The sequence below is a fragment of the Monomorium pharaonis genome, chromosome 11 (assembly GCF_013373865.1).
Source record: "Monomorium pharaonis isolate MP-MQ-018 chromosome 11, ASM1337386v2, whole genome shotgun sequence".
NCBI lineage: Eukaryota > Metazoa > Arthropoda > Insecta > Hymenoptera > Formicidae > Monomorium > Monomorium pharaonis.
In genome coordinates, this window is record NC_050477.1 from 4,759,449 (window position 1) to 4,772,966 (window position 13,518).

The following is a 13,518-nucleotide window of genomic DNA, read 5'->3' on the forward strand; positions in this document are numbered from 1 at the left end:
GACGAAACGTCAGTCATGGGTAGGGGAAGAAGCACGAGAGCACGGCGTTTGCGCGAGAGAGTAGAGCGGCAGCGGTAATGGGTGGGTCAGAGGGGCCAGCACGCGGAAAACATGCGCGCGCGAAAGAGAGGAGCGCGAGAGGACAGCCGAAGGGTCGAGCGAGAAGGACCTAATCTATGTACGTGTGTATGTGTGGAGGGGAAAAACGGTCGGGGAACTCGTTGGTGGTGCCTCCGGGCCTCTCCGCCGCATCCTGCATGCATGCATGTATGTATGTACGTACGTATGTGGGAGTTTATATCTGCGTTCGCGCGCGCGCGCGCGCGCGTGTGTGTGTGTGTGTATGTGATACGCGCGCGTGAAAGGATGTACGCGTGTCTGAGTATGGTTGTCTCCTACTCGCGTGCGCTCCCTCTTGCCGGAGGCGAGCGAGTTGGGGGAGTGAGCTGAGAACGGCTGTATCCTCTGTGTACAAACGCAGAACGCCCGCGTGTATTACGCATATGCGCTGGCCCGAGTCCGAGAGAGGGCGAGAAAGGGATGAGAAAGAGGATCCCAAAATACACACGTCTTTCTCACTTTCTCTATCCCGGTCCCTCTGCGGAAGTTGAATCGCTTCTGATCGCTCGTAAAACATACGCCGACCCTGTGCGTCCCTTCTCTCGTAACCGCTCGCCACGTCTCGCATCCGCGCATTCGACCGCACCCTCTCCGCTGGTCGTCGTTTTCCCCGGTCATCCTGTCCGCCTTGTCGGAGAGGGTTGCGCGCGACCGATCGCCAGCGAAGATAGCCGAAGGCGAACGAGCGCGCGAGAGTGGTGGCTGGATGTGGCGGAAGAGGATGGTGAGAGGACCGAGGTCGTCGCGGACGTGCTCGCTCACGGGGGTGAGAGTTTCAAGTTCCACGTACCGTTCGATGTCGTCGGGGCCAAGTTTCGGGGGCCGGTTCTCGTAAACTCTCCAGCTATTGTCCTTCCAGTCATTGGGCAGGCCCGATGGTTCGGGAACGGACGCTACGAATAACTAATATCAGGGTCGATAGAATGCAACTCGACTCGAGTTGCGAACTTTACCCGAAGCGTTAGATAATGGAAATTGCACCAAGAGGAACATCGATACGATCTCGATCGGGGGGGGGGGGGAGGGAGCGTCGATATATAATGGTTTACGCAAGCTTGCGTATACATGTTATGTAACATTTTGGTCTTATCGAGATATTCTTCCGACGAGGGTAACATATGTCGAACATTAGGAGACCGGAATATTAGGTTCAGCCAGAGAATCTTCAACGCCACAGAATCTAGAGAGGGACACCCCGCGTCCCTCTCCCCTCCACCCATTTTCCGCCCTCCTTTCGTCTCGCGCGTCCCTCGTCTTTTCCCTCTCGTACGACTCCAATTTCACCGAGTCTTTTCATTCCTCCCTTCATCTCCCTGCCGATCAACGCTTCTCTCCTCGGTATTCGCCTCCTCTCGAGCCTCCGCTCGCGAGAACAGCGGTATGTTTAATTCATGCCGCGCGTTATGCACGCGAGCCGGAGACCTCCCTGTTTTTCCCCTCCCGTCGCCCTGACCCTCGTGTTTTGATTTCCCGGCACGACGACGATGAACCGGCCCGCCCTCCGCGTGCGTTCCTCCGTCTCGTCCTTCTCGGCCTTTGTTTGTCCGCGACCCTCCTCGACGTACGCAGTTGTGCGACAACCGTTCCCATTTTCTGTCGCGAGTCTGAAATTATTGCTCGCAGCCACACCGCTCTCGTCCCTCCTCTCTCCCTCTCGTACTACCTACATTGTACATTTTGGACAAAGTTCCTCCCTCGTTCTACCGGCCAGGAGGCCGTGCGGTGGAATTCAAGACTCGGAATTCAAGCTTCAGGTGGCTAAATTTTCGTTCGAGTTTGCCGCGGCAATTTAGGGAACGCACGGAATACCGGGATGTTCTTTGATGTTAGGATATTCCGCGGATCGGTTTCCAATCGCGTGACCGAGTCGGAGAGCGGAAACCTTTGCGTGCGTGCCGTCCAATTGCGAACGAGCGAATATGCATATAATTACACGATGCGTTTGCGCTTTCTTTGCGAGCACGCCAGCGGTGGATGGTTACGCTTGTTCGCAATAGCACTACTCTTTTCGCAACAACTCGTCGATATCTCGAGAAGGCTGGATTTTACGATTTGCTGGTATAACTTGATTAATTTTGCGATCGCTGGTATTCGTTCTCGGTCTAAATATCAGCGGCGGGAGCGCAACGCCTCTCGCTATTAATTAAAGATCAGAATTTTCGAGGACCATCGACAATTTTCCCAACTTTAGCGGCGCATATAATGCATAATTTAAACCCCTAAATAACTTTACGCATTATCATGCAATGCGTTTGATGGAGGAGGTAGGAAGTTCCTAAGACCAGGACTTGGTATCGAATAACATGAGTCGCAATTCTAACTGCATTAATAAGTACGTGAACTGCGATACATCATCTCTCGTCTAATATTATAAGTTTTTAACATTTAGGAAAGTGTGCTAACAGTGGCTTTTTTTTTTTTATTAGGTTGCTCTCTCGGTAACAGTGAAACGGAACGAACGGAGGGGAATTCCGGGTATAGGGGAACAAAAGTGTAACACTAGTACACAGGTCACGAAATAATTTGCAACGCATATGATCACGTATTATCATGCAGATAGCGTCGGGTCTTTTCGGTTCAACATTATGCATGGAATCTCATTATTGAGCGCTCTCATATATCAAAGCCTCTAATCGAAATTTCGTCAAGATAAAATTCCGTTTAAAAATAGAAACGCTCGCGTATATGTGCTCTGTATTTGCCCGGAAACGTAATGGTCCATTCGTGGGTCTATTCGATGCCCACGGTGATTGAGAGGCGGCCGTGCCACTTTAGGACATGATTTAAATCTTAATTAACGAAATTCTTGCAAATCCCGCCTGAGAGCGATCGACCGTGATCCTTCGGTAATGGGAGGCAGGGAATTAATTTTCCACCGGGTGGCTTCTCTCCTGCGCAAAATTCGTCCGATAAGGTGAAGCGAGATAAACGCGTATGAAATTCAAATTAACTGTAAAACTCCAATTAACTGTGATTTTACGCAACTATTTATAGTCCCGGGGCGTTCCCTCTCACCTCTTCCAGCTTTAAATAATGCGGGTGACGCAACAAAAGGCCATTAGGTTTACGAGAAACGATAATATCCTGGTTTTAGTCAAGGTTTGTTTACCACGAGGCGTTTATCATAGACGCGGAAACCCCCGATGGAATCTCTCAGAGAGGTCCATCACGCTTCGCGACCAGGAAGATTAAGGATTCCCCCTTCGTCGCATTGGACGATCGAACATATCTTTCCATTTTGTCGTCATAGAAACGGCGTATGAAAGGAGATTTCGCCGATTCGGTTTTCTCCGAGAATAGCAGCAACGTTACACGCGATCGCGCCGAGAATGAGGACGATGTTATAGACAAGAAACCAAAATGACAAGAGTTCGCGATTGATGCATCTTCCGTATTGTCCGCATTAATCTTGTCAAGAGAGAAAAGGAGACACGGGGAGAAACCTTTCGCTATTCTTCTTACCAGCGAAAATCCATTTACCGAAATGGACAACGAATAGAAATTTGAAGTGGCGTGCATCGTATTTTATCTGGAATTCATAGGCAAAAGCCGCACAGTTTGTATTGAATTACACCTCGTAAAGCTCGCTCTACCGCGTATCGCCCACCTTCTCGGGAAGTCGTAATTTCGGCGGAATAAAATGGCGTAACCGTAGCTGCGACATGATCGGCCGTAAAGCGCCGCTGAGAATTGTCATAACGCCGTCGCCCGGATACGATCGCGGGGGATGCGCGCATCCGCTCGGATTTTCTCGCGCTTGACCCATTTTTGTCCCCGGCTCCCGAAGAACGCGCGTGTACCGGGTATTATTATTTCTTCGGAATTTCATTAATTCCCACCTTCGTCAGATTTTCCCAATGGTTTCCTTCGGCGCATTGCCCTCGCGCTTCCTTTCTCCCTTTCGCTTCGCCGATATCACATTTTCATATTTTCTTTTTCTTAATCCCGTTCGATTTACAGCCGCGTTCGATGTACAGTATTATTCATGGGATTTCATGAACTGTTTGCAGGTACTGCATTTTAATTACACTGAGATAAAAAAAAGTTGTTGATTTGACTATATAAATTTTTCAACTTGATTAAACTCCTTTAATTCAACTATTTGTGTATTTTAGTCAAATATATAAATACTTAAATTGAAGTTCAAGTATTTTATGTATTTGAGTTAATTTACGTAAATACTTGAACTGGGGAAATTTAATCTAGTTGAAAAATTTAGTCAGTCATCAATTTAACAACACTTTTTCCTCAGTGTACAGCGATACTGATGAATGGTGAAACTCATCGAGTTCAGTTTCAATCCTTAAGCCATTACATTCGTTTTGAATCGATGAAATTTGTAGACACAAAATTAGCTATCCACCAGTATGGCTTGTGATTGTCATCTGTTAAATACACTATCTACATAAAGTCCTACATTTTGTCACATTTGAAAAAATTTATACTTAACGATAGACGCAATACGTTAGCATCGACCGTGCGCCACTAGAAACTTATTCGTTCGACTATCATTTGTCACCCAGTTTCCCATCATTAGGGGTCGTATATTACGTAATCGGTCCTTTTCCCGAGAGTGACAACAGATTATCGCAAAAACATTTGTAAAATATAATCGCGATCAAAGTTGCTCGCGCGAAAAATACGGATAATATATCATTCGCATTTTTCGCGCTCCTTTCAAATTTTATTTAACGCTGCACAAAGTGCTCCAATTAAATTTAAATCGTTGTTGTATCGGAGGTTGCAGTATCATTTCCCGCAGGCGAGCGGGAACCGTAATGACACGCAACAAAACGTGGCATTATGTACCGGCGCGGTACCGAGATGTCACAATACGGACACGCGGAAGCGCAATAACGGCCTTTTGAATTTACTTCCGGAACGGAAACGCACCAGCTGCACCGAACGGGACGCGAGTTGGGAATTGGAACGAAGGAGAGAAAAAAAAGCATATCAAAGCGAATGCAAACGCGCAGAAATAAATTTATAGAACGGACGCACGTAAGAAAGGCGGGTTCTTTCCCCTCCCCCCCCCTCCCCCCAAGAAGATCTGACGTAACTCGACATTGTAAGTCGCGGCGATAAATCTCGTGAGAGAAAAATAATCGGAAACTTCGAGACCACCACTCTCGCCGAGTTGGCCGGCGGATTAGAAAGCTACGCACACTATAACGCTATACGCTTGCGTTCTGTTGTAACGCGTGCTCCAGTTTGTTCCATTTCGCTCGGCGTGCGCGCGAGCGAGGAATGGAAATCGACCGCGATAACGATCCTATTCGCCGGCCGGCCGGTATACGCCGGTCACTTCCTCGGGTACGTTTCACGTTCCTAGGCAGCCCTTAATAAATTATGCGCGAACTGGAACTGGATAGAAATCGGGACAACTATATCGGGGTATAGCCGGCGCGGCGCGCGCGTGATCGATTAAAAGTAGAGAAAGCCGGGAGCCTGAGAGTCTCTCGGTCGCGCCGTACGCGTCATGCGTGCGCCCCGCGGTTTTCGGCTACGAGGGACGGGAGGACGGGAGGCGATCCTTCGGGCTTCCGTTTCGAAAAAAAAAAAAATGGGCAAATATTTTCAACGTCGGTTCATCGAGCCCCGGGTGCTCGAAACGTCTGAAACGTACGAAAGCCCTCAGCGGCTGTAGAGACTCACCCGGCCCGGAATAATGCATGTCTTTATCTATCGCGCTATAGCCTTACGCAAGCCCGCGATTTATATTCGAGGCTTTTCGTTCGCGACAAGCGCGATTAGCCTTATCAGATATCTCCCCGACCCGCGACGCCGACAGCGAGTTGTCAGATCGTATTTCTCGGTCTCCTCAAGCCGGTCGCCATTTTCATACGTCTTGTACTGTCGCGCATTCTTATTACCGTCGCCATCGGTAAGCCGCTTTTTGCACGCGTCTTACGATTCACGCGCGGAAATTTAATTAAGACCCCTCTCTCGGTCGCGGCTTGAGGTCGGTACCGTGTTTATTATCAATAAATGCAACGCGGCGCCCGATCGGTTCTCGTTTATTTAAAGCCAATTAGGTTCCGAGTCAATTAGGTGTTTGTTCGAAAATTGAAGGGGATGGGGGCGAAACTTTAGCCGGAGAGGAGCGCGCGCGCGAGAGAGTTCGCCCCCGCTCCCAGGGGTTAATTCACTTGTCGCTCGCAGGACGTATAATAACGTAGATGGAACATCGGCGGTGACTTTTAGCGCAATTACGATAGAGCGAGGCTGGAAGAGACCCCGCATCGCCTTTTACTATCGATTCTGCCGGCGTCGTTTCCGCGGAGCGTGTCCGCCGGCTCGTCTCTCTTCTGACCTTTCACAAGTTACGTGCTAACAATACCCCCGGAGTTGCCGGTCGAATTCCAAAGAACGCGAAGGCCTTTCGCTCCTGGAAGAGCGTAGCTTCGCGCGAAGAAGAGGCCACGGACGTTCTCTTGCTCTTTCTCTTGCTCCCGGAAACTTCATTACCGCGCTACGTGCAATTTATTTCGATCTCACTCTGGTAATTTAGAAAGAGGAAAGAGACAAAGGGGTTTGTGTATAAGGGGGATAACAATCGGTAAACTTATCGAGTTTTGTAAACACATGCGTCAGAGAGGGATTTCTTCCGAGAAGAGGTTAAGATCTTTGAATCATCAATTGTCAACTTGCAATCTTACACGCGTCACACTTACTGAGAAATCGCAAGATCTCTCTCTCTCTCTCTCTCTCGTTATCTTTTCTTAATCGAGCTGGCGTTGCGAGTTTCGGATGAAAAATTTCCAATCTTTTTTCTTTGCTACCCTCTTGCGCTTTTCTAACTGCGAGCTGAGAAGCGGACCGATTTTTGAGATAATATTGTTCGAAAGAAGTGTTGATTATCATAATATTACAAAAGGGAAGCGGTCCGCGTTCGTACCAGATTAACGTCGCATACCAAAGGGAATAGCCATTAATGAAGTAGCAATATTTTTCCGTTGAACTCTATCGGCAAATTGCTCCAGACGTATTTGTTTTATAATCACGTCTCCCGTCTCCATCTAGCCGGCACGTGTCTTTCGACACGTGCAGGCAGCATGCGGCACAGAATGCATCATCTTTTTTTGTAGGCCCACAGTCAACGAATTATTGCAGCGCGGGTTTGCAACCTTAACGACGTCGGTTTTTCGCGCGACCATTCATTTTCATCTGCTATCTCGTACGTATGCGTTTTCTGCAAGAAATACAGCAAAGAAATATTTGAACTGATCGTTGACTTTCAAATCGCCGTTATTATCTCCAGTCGTAATTAATCCGTCGATCGACAGGGCTGCACTTGTAATTAGAAAACGCGATTATTCCGTGACACCCTATATATACGAGATGATAATTAAAGAAATATCTCTCGTTTCGATTGGCGACTACCGGATATTAATGAATCCGCTCGACTGGAAACTTGTTATCTGCCTGGTTAATTACTCTTATCATTGATTCCTTTTTAATGCTCCCGATGTATATTTATACACTTTCGAATCCTGTCAGAGCACGACCCAGGTTGATACATTTAATTTTCTCTAAGCTAATATAGCGTGAAGAGAGAGAGACGGACTTTTTTATTATTTGTTATCAAGAGTGTCGTTTCTTTCTCGTTTCGAGAAATCACTCTTCAGATTTTGTTGTTTTTTTTTTTCGAAAGTAAGTTTGCGCTCAAAGTCACTTGGAGACGATCTCTTAACGGATCCGGAAATGCGAGACCCTTAAAATTTTATCGTACGTCCTGATATCGAATCGATACGATATCCGAGCCGCACGCCGTGTCGGAAATGGGTATATAGAATCGTTAGAGCGTCCGAAATAGCTGCGGGAAGTGGGAATTAGAACGTCCGAGCGCACGAGTACGTGCAAATCGATTCGCGCCTCGATAGAGAGCAACGGAGAATCCGAGAGGGAGACCTCGACGATGAATCCGATCGGCGAATTCTTCCTGTTCCTCTCCCGTACTTAATCTATACCCGAACGTGCGAACACAGCCGGTCACGTTTCCGCGAGAGGCGCGCGGAATTACGGCAGGTCGCATCCGTCAACGACGGCAGACGCGAACGATGAGCGTAATTAACGTCGTCGTCGTCGAGGGGTTAAGTGGCCGCGGGCCTAATAAGCGTCGACAAATGGGCGAAATTATGGACGGAATATCCGAGCAATTGCGACGAATTACGAGCAACGCTCTCCGAGAGAGTCTCCGACGTCTCCCACGCGCGACAACAACGGGCACCGAGATCTGGGGCGCGCAGCTGCCCGGTTTTCCCGGGAAAACTCTCGCCTCTCGGGCACACGTCGTCGTTTCCTCTTCCCTTCCTTTTTTTTTTTATTTTTCATTATTCGAGGGCTCGAGAAGGGAGAGGGCGCAGAGATGAGGCTCGCTCTTCGCGGGAACCGCGTGGCGAATTTAAAAAAAAAAAAAAAAAGAAAGAAAGAATCGTCCCGCGTGGTCGCGCGCTTTCGCCGCTTTCGCGGCTTCGCGTCGCGTGCGGCTTATCGTCGCGCGGACGGCAGAGTATTCGCGGTATACGATAAATCACCGGGTAGGTTTCCGCGTAGCGACGTTTACGAGTTAACCTTGTTATCCTGTCCTGGTGCCGAGCCAAATTGACCTCGTTTCGATTTCGCCGTTTCTTTTCATTTCAATACACGCCGGGCCGGATCACGGTCACGCGCGTGCATCGCGCGACAATCGCGATCGCGGTGAAACGCGATCGCGCGACGACGACGACGACGACGACGACAACCACGACGGGGTCACACCGTGCGCGTCACACAGGCACATGTCAAGGTATACATGTATACTCTGTATACGGGAAACGAAAGCCGTCCTCCGCGATCCGTAAAGGAAGTCGCGGCGGGGTCGCCGTTCCGGGCTGCTGTCAAAGGCTCTGCCCGCTTCCTTACGAGGACGACGAGGAGGAGGAGGAGGTGGAGGACGCGCGAGAAAACGGACGAGAATCGCCGCGGGGGCCCCGGTGCGAGGGGCACCCGGAATAGCGGGAAATTAGAGCGGCATAGAGCAGCGCTGCAGCTACTATCGATCGCGCGCCCGGCTCGGAGAGGAGGAAGGTCTCTCGCGTCTCTGATTTAGCGGCGCGAGATCTCTCAAGCCAGCACCAAATTATGCGCGATTCATGGTGATTCGCTCTTTGAGTTCGCTCGAAGAAAAATAAAGGAGTACTCTGCCGGGGCGAACGACGAATGCCGCGCTCGACGAACGTGTCCGCGCGCGGTATTCACGACTTTTTTATTCACGGATATATAGCGAAATATATGAATCTCTCACGGGGTGTCTCGAGGCGAAAGGGAAGAAAAGGCACGTGCAAATTCCGAGGGGAAAACGCCGAGACTAGTTTTCGCCACCTGATGTAAATTGATTTCAAACTCGGTCTATTTTACCTCTTGCTCTTTTTCCATATAATTCTCTAGAAAATATAATTCTCTAGAAAATATAATTCTCTAGAAAATATCGGGGAGTAAGTTAAACGTCGAGTTTAAAGTTAACACCCGCGGTGTAATTTTAAGCCCGGCGTCCAACTTATCTTCCAACATTTTCTATTTCTGAGAATTAGAAGAGGACGGAGGGTAAACCGAGTTTCAAGTTAATCTACGGCCGATTATCACGACGCGAATGGAAACCGCGCTACGGCGATCGATCGATCGTTACTATTAAAAGTATCCCGCGGCCGGCCCGGAGGGGGTGTTAAACGGCCGACAAGCGCGAGCCAGCCCGAGATCGTCCCGATTATCTCGCGCGACGTTACGCGAATAATAGCGGGGAGGGGGGGATCGACAATTGACCGGTATATAGATATACGCGAGCGGCCCGATAGCTCGCGGGTGGGATTTACAGAGCGGCCAACGTCGACCTACACCCACGCCCTGACGCTTGTCCGCATGCCGCGACAACGAGTCACGATCACGCGAGGTGAATTCGATCGGACGGATCGGACGGACGGACGGACGGACGGACGGACGGACGGACGGACGGCGGCGAAGATCGCGGATTCAGATTGGGTGTCCGTTATAACCGTCGACCCTGCGTGTTACCATCGCGAACGCGTGATTGACGGCGGCGAAAGTGATTTGATCGGAGCCGAAACTAGGCGCTCTGTGGCGCGCACACGACGAAAGAAAGATATTAGATATCGGGAATAGAAGTCTCACGGGAACACTCTGAGTACAAGCTACTGCTTGTAAACTTGTTATTTACCTGTAGCGTTTTTTTAATGTCTAATATCTCATTCGTTGCGCTTTACGTCACTTGCCGCGGTATTTAATTTTTCGGAAGGAGGACCGCTCTGTGTTTACCGTCGACTCGGAGAATATTGTAACGTACGTTCGTAACACCTGGTCCCCCCTATAACACCGACGGCATAACGAGGCGGCGTTTTTGCGGGGATTTATGCGGGCACAAAGGCACATCTCTCTCCCGTTTTTCCCGGGAGCTCAGCTACGAAGCAGCTGAGAGAGATCTACGCCGCTCGTGGGCAAGATCTCTCTCTCTCTCTCTCTCAAGATATTCCTGACATCACGCATTGCAACGGCATTTTTATGCATGCAGAACAGAAGTGGAGCGTGTTGCGTCATCCGTGCGAGAGAGGTGATGAGCGGCGAATACTTGTAATAATCGCGTAATATTCCTCCGCGCGTAATGAGATAAACGTAATGAGATAAACGTAATGAGATAACGCGCGAAACACAAGCGCACGTCGGAGCACTCAAAGTCATACGCGTGGTTTCTGATTATCTATCGATAAACAAAGAAATATTTGCGAAATTGAGATCTTTCAAAGTAAATGTCCCGGTAAACCGAATGTGTCGATTTGGTGATTCAACGTCGATTCCATCATCATTTTTTCCTGTCATAATGATGCTGAGATAAGACTATTGAATTTTTTAAACGATTTACTATATAAAATAATGTAATTATTTATTATTATATGAAATATGAAATACCAAATGATATTAATGTATACAAAAAAAAATTTATTATTTCAAAAATAATGAAATCAATATCCGGATAAAACGAATCTGAAACTTGTTTTTAATGTCCTAAATATTTGTTCTTAATTGCGTTGTAGTTAGGATTGAGTAAACTAATGTATTTTTTAATCAAATTAAGTTAAAGTTTTGCAATGACAAAATTAATTTAATCACATTAAAATTTAGTTACACGAAAAAACTAACTCGGTTAACAGTTACATAAAAATTAAAATAATTAAAAAGTTAATTTAATTGTATTATTCTAATTAAAAAAACAATAATATAAATTGAATCATCAAATAAATTGAACATTTTATTTGTACAAATTAAGTTTACACGAAACAATGAAGTAATATTCTTTTCTACGTGAAAATGTATTTCTTTCCATTATGGTTTTATGTAGCAAATTTTAAACTTGGGAAAGAAAATTAATACAATTAAAAATTTGTGTTTTAAAAACTTAACTAGTTAAAACTAGTTAAAACCAAAAGTTATTCGCTCTTTAATTTTATTATTTAACTTTCAACTTTTTAACACTACAGTTACCACCCAACCCTAATTGTAGTTGTATTATTCGTACTGGTTATAGAATAAAAATACAAACAAGTTGTCTCGACAAAAAAATATATATTTAAGATTAATAATGACAGTTTCCAATAGTCAGTATACATATTCGATATGTTGGGATATTTATCTTCCGATACCCGGGAACAGTTTATAGAAGTTCAACGATCGGAACGAAAACACACGAAATATGTCCAACGAATTCAAATTACATTATATACACAGTCGATTTGTATATACAAATTCGATAACGCCGAATAGAGCTACCGGTCGCGTATCGAGGCATGAGTATCCCGTGAATGTATCTAATCTAAAAACCGCCGCAGCAGAGAGGAGGAGAAGAGTCTCTCGCGCGCTGGACGAACGGACGGGGGCATCCGGGGCGTGCGGTGCGAGCGAGAGTCTCGCCGACGAGGACGACGCCACCGCCGTCCGTCCGGCCGCGCCGTTAAAACCGTGCACGCCGCGCGCGGCGTCTCAGTCGCAGCATCGCGCGCGCGCCGTGAACGCGAGTATTACGCGCGCGCTTCTCACCGACTAACGTGCACCGACGTGCAGCACACGGTTACGTATATCGTATACACGGAATACGCTTCGCTGTCGCGTGCGCGCGCCGTGCGCGTCCGCTACTACCAGGCGAGGGAGCGTGCGATAACCCGCGCTCGCTCGAACGAGCCAACGGATCCTGCCGTCACACGGGGTGCCGTTGGGGTTGAGGTTGAGGTTGAGGTTAGGGACGTCGTTGTCCGCGTGTGTATGCGCGTGTGTGTGTATATTCGCGGTTTGCGCGGAGGATCCGCACACGCACGCACGCACGCACGCACGCACGTCGGTGACTGGAGCAGACTGCGCTCACGGTCGCGACTGTCAGTTTCACATTCAACTAGCGGAGGAACCCCGGGGCGAGTCTAAATGGCGTAACGACGACGCTCGTGGACGTGGACAACGTGTTGGAGAAAGAGAGAGAGAGAGAGAGAGAGAGGCTCCGGAAGAAAGGAGTTAGGTCTCTCGCGCACGAGTGACGTAAGGTGAGTAACGGGCCACCTCGCGAATGCGTAACTTTTGCGGGAGGGTGGAAGGGGAAATGGTGCGCGCTCTTAATTTTTGATTGCCTTGCGATTTTTTTATTCGCCGACGCACACTCGCGTTGTTGACGCGGAATCATATTGTATTTGCGCAAGTTTCGCGATTATGTCACTGTGCATATACAACCCTGGCGCCTTATCGTAATTGCCGTTTACGCGTATTTCTCGACGGTAGGATAAGATGTCTCGTTTCTTACGCATTTCGCGCTTGTCCTTTCCTAAATTAACGATCTAGACGACTTTAATATTGTTGCATATATCGTTATTATCGATCGTCGGGTGGAGGCCCGACGTTGAGTTTCCCCGAATTATCTACATGCAACGTTAATGTTGCGCAATATTGTCCAGGGGGTCAACTTAAAACCGAAGAGATCGTAACACACGATAAATGACCGTTGCGCGAAATAAGAATATCCATAAAAAATCAATGAAGGTCGATACTGCACGCACGGATGCACGCTGGGCTGCGTGGTGAAACACGGTGGAAAAGGAAGAGAGAAAGAGAGAGAGAGAGAGAGAGACGCGACTGTCTTACTACCTGTTATGCCGGGACCCGTTCCCACGGTATCCTCGGTTCACGCGTACGTGCGCGCGCGAGCGTGTAGGCGCACCAGGAGGAAGAACAAAGTTATAGAGGCGCACCGCGCCGAATATTGTTCGGCTCTCGCGCACGCTGCACGCGCGGCCTCGCTAGCTCGAGACTACCAAATATACCGGTTTTTTTTCCCTCGACGAGCGCGTTCAGGGAGCTAGCTGGCCACGA

The 13,518-nt window shown here is 48.2% G+C and overlaps 1 protein-coding gene across 3 annotated transcripts in view; it reads left to right on the top strand.

Annotated features, from left to right (window-relative positions):
• Positions 1 to 13,518, top strand: part of LOC105837949 (MICAL-like protein 1) — a 62,793-nt gene that overhangs the window by 20,902 nt on the left and 28,373 nt on the right. The window contains exon 1 of one of the 3 annotated variants that reach the window (XM_012683155.3): positions 12,142 to 12,698. The exons of the other annotated variants lie outside the window; for them this stretch is intronic. The gene's annotated coding sequence lies outside the window, so the exon portion shown is untranslated. Of the gene's footprint in view, positions 1 to 12,141; positions 12,699 to 13,518 lie in introns of those variants that run through there. 3 annotated transcript variants of the gene reach the window in all.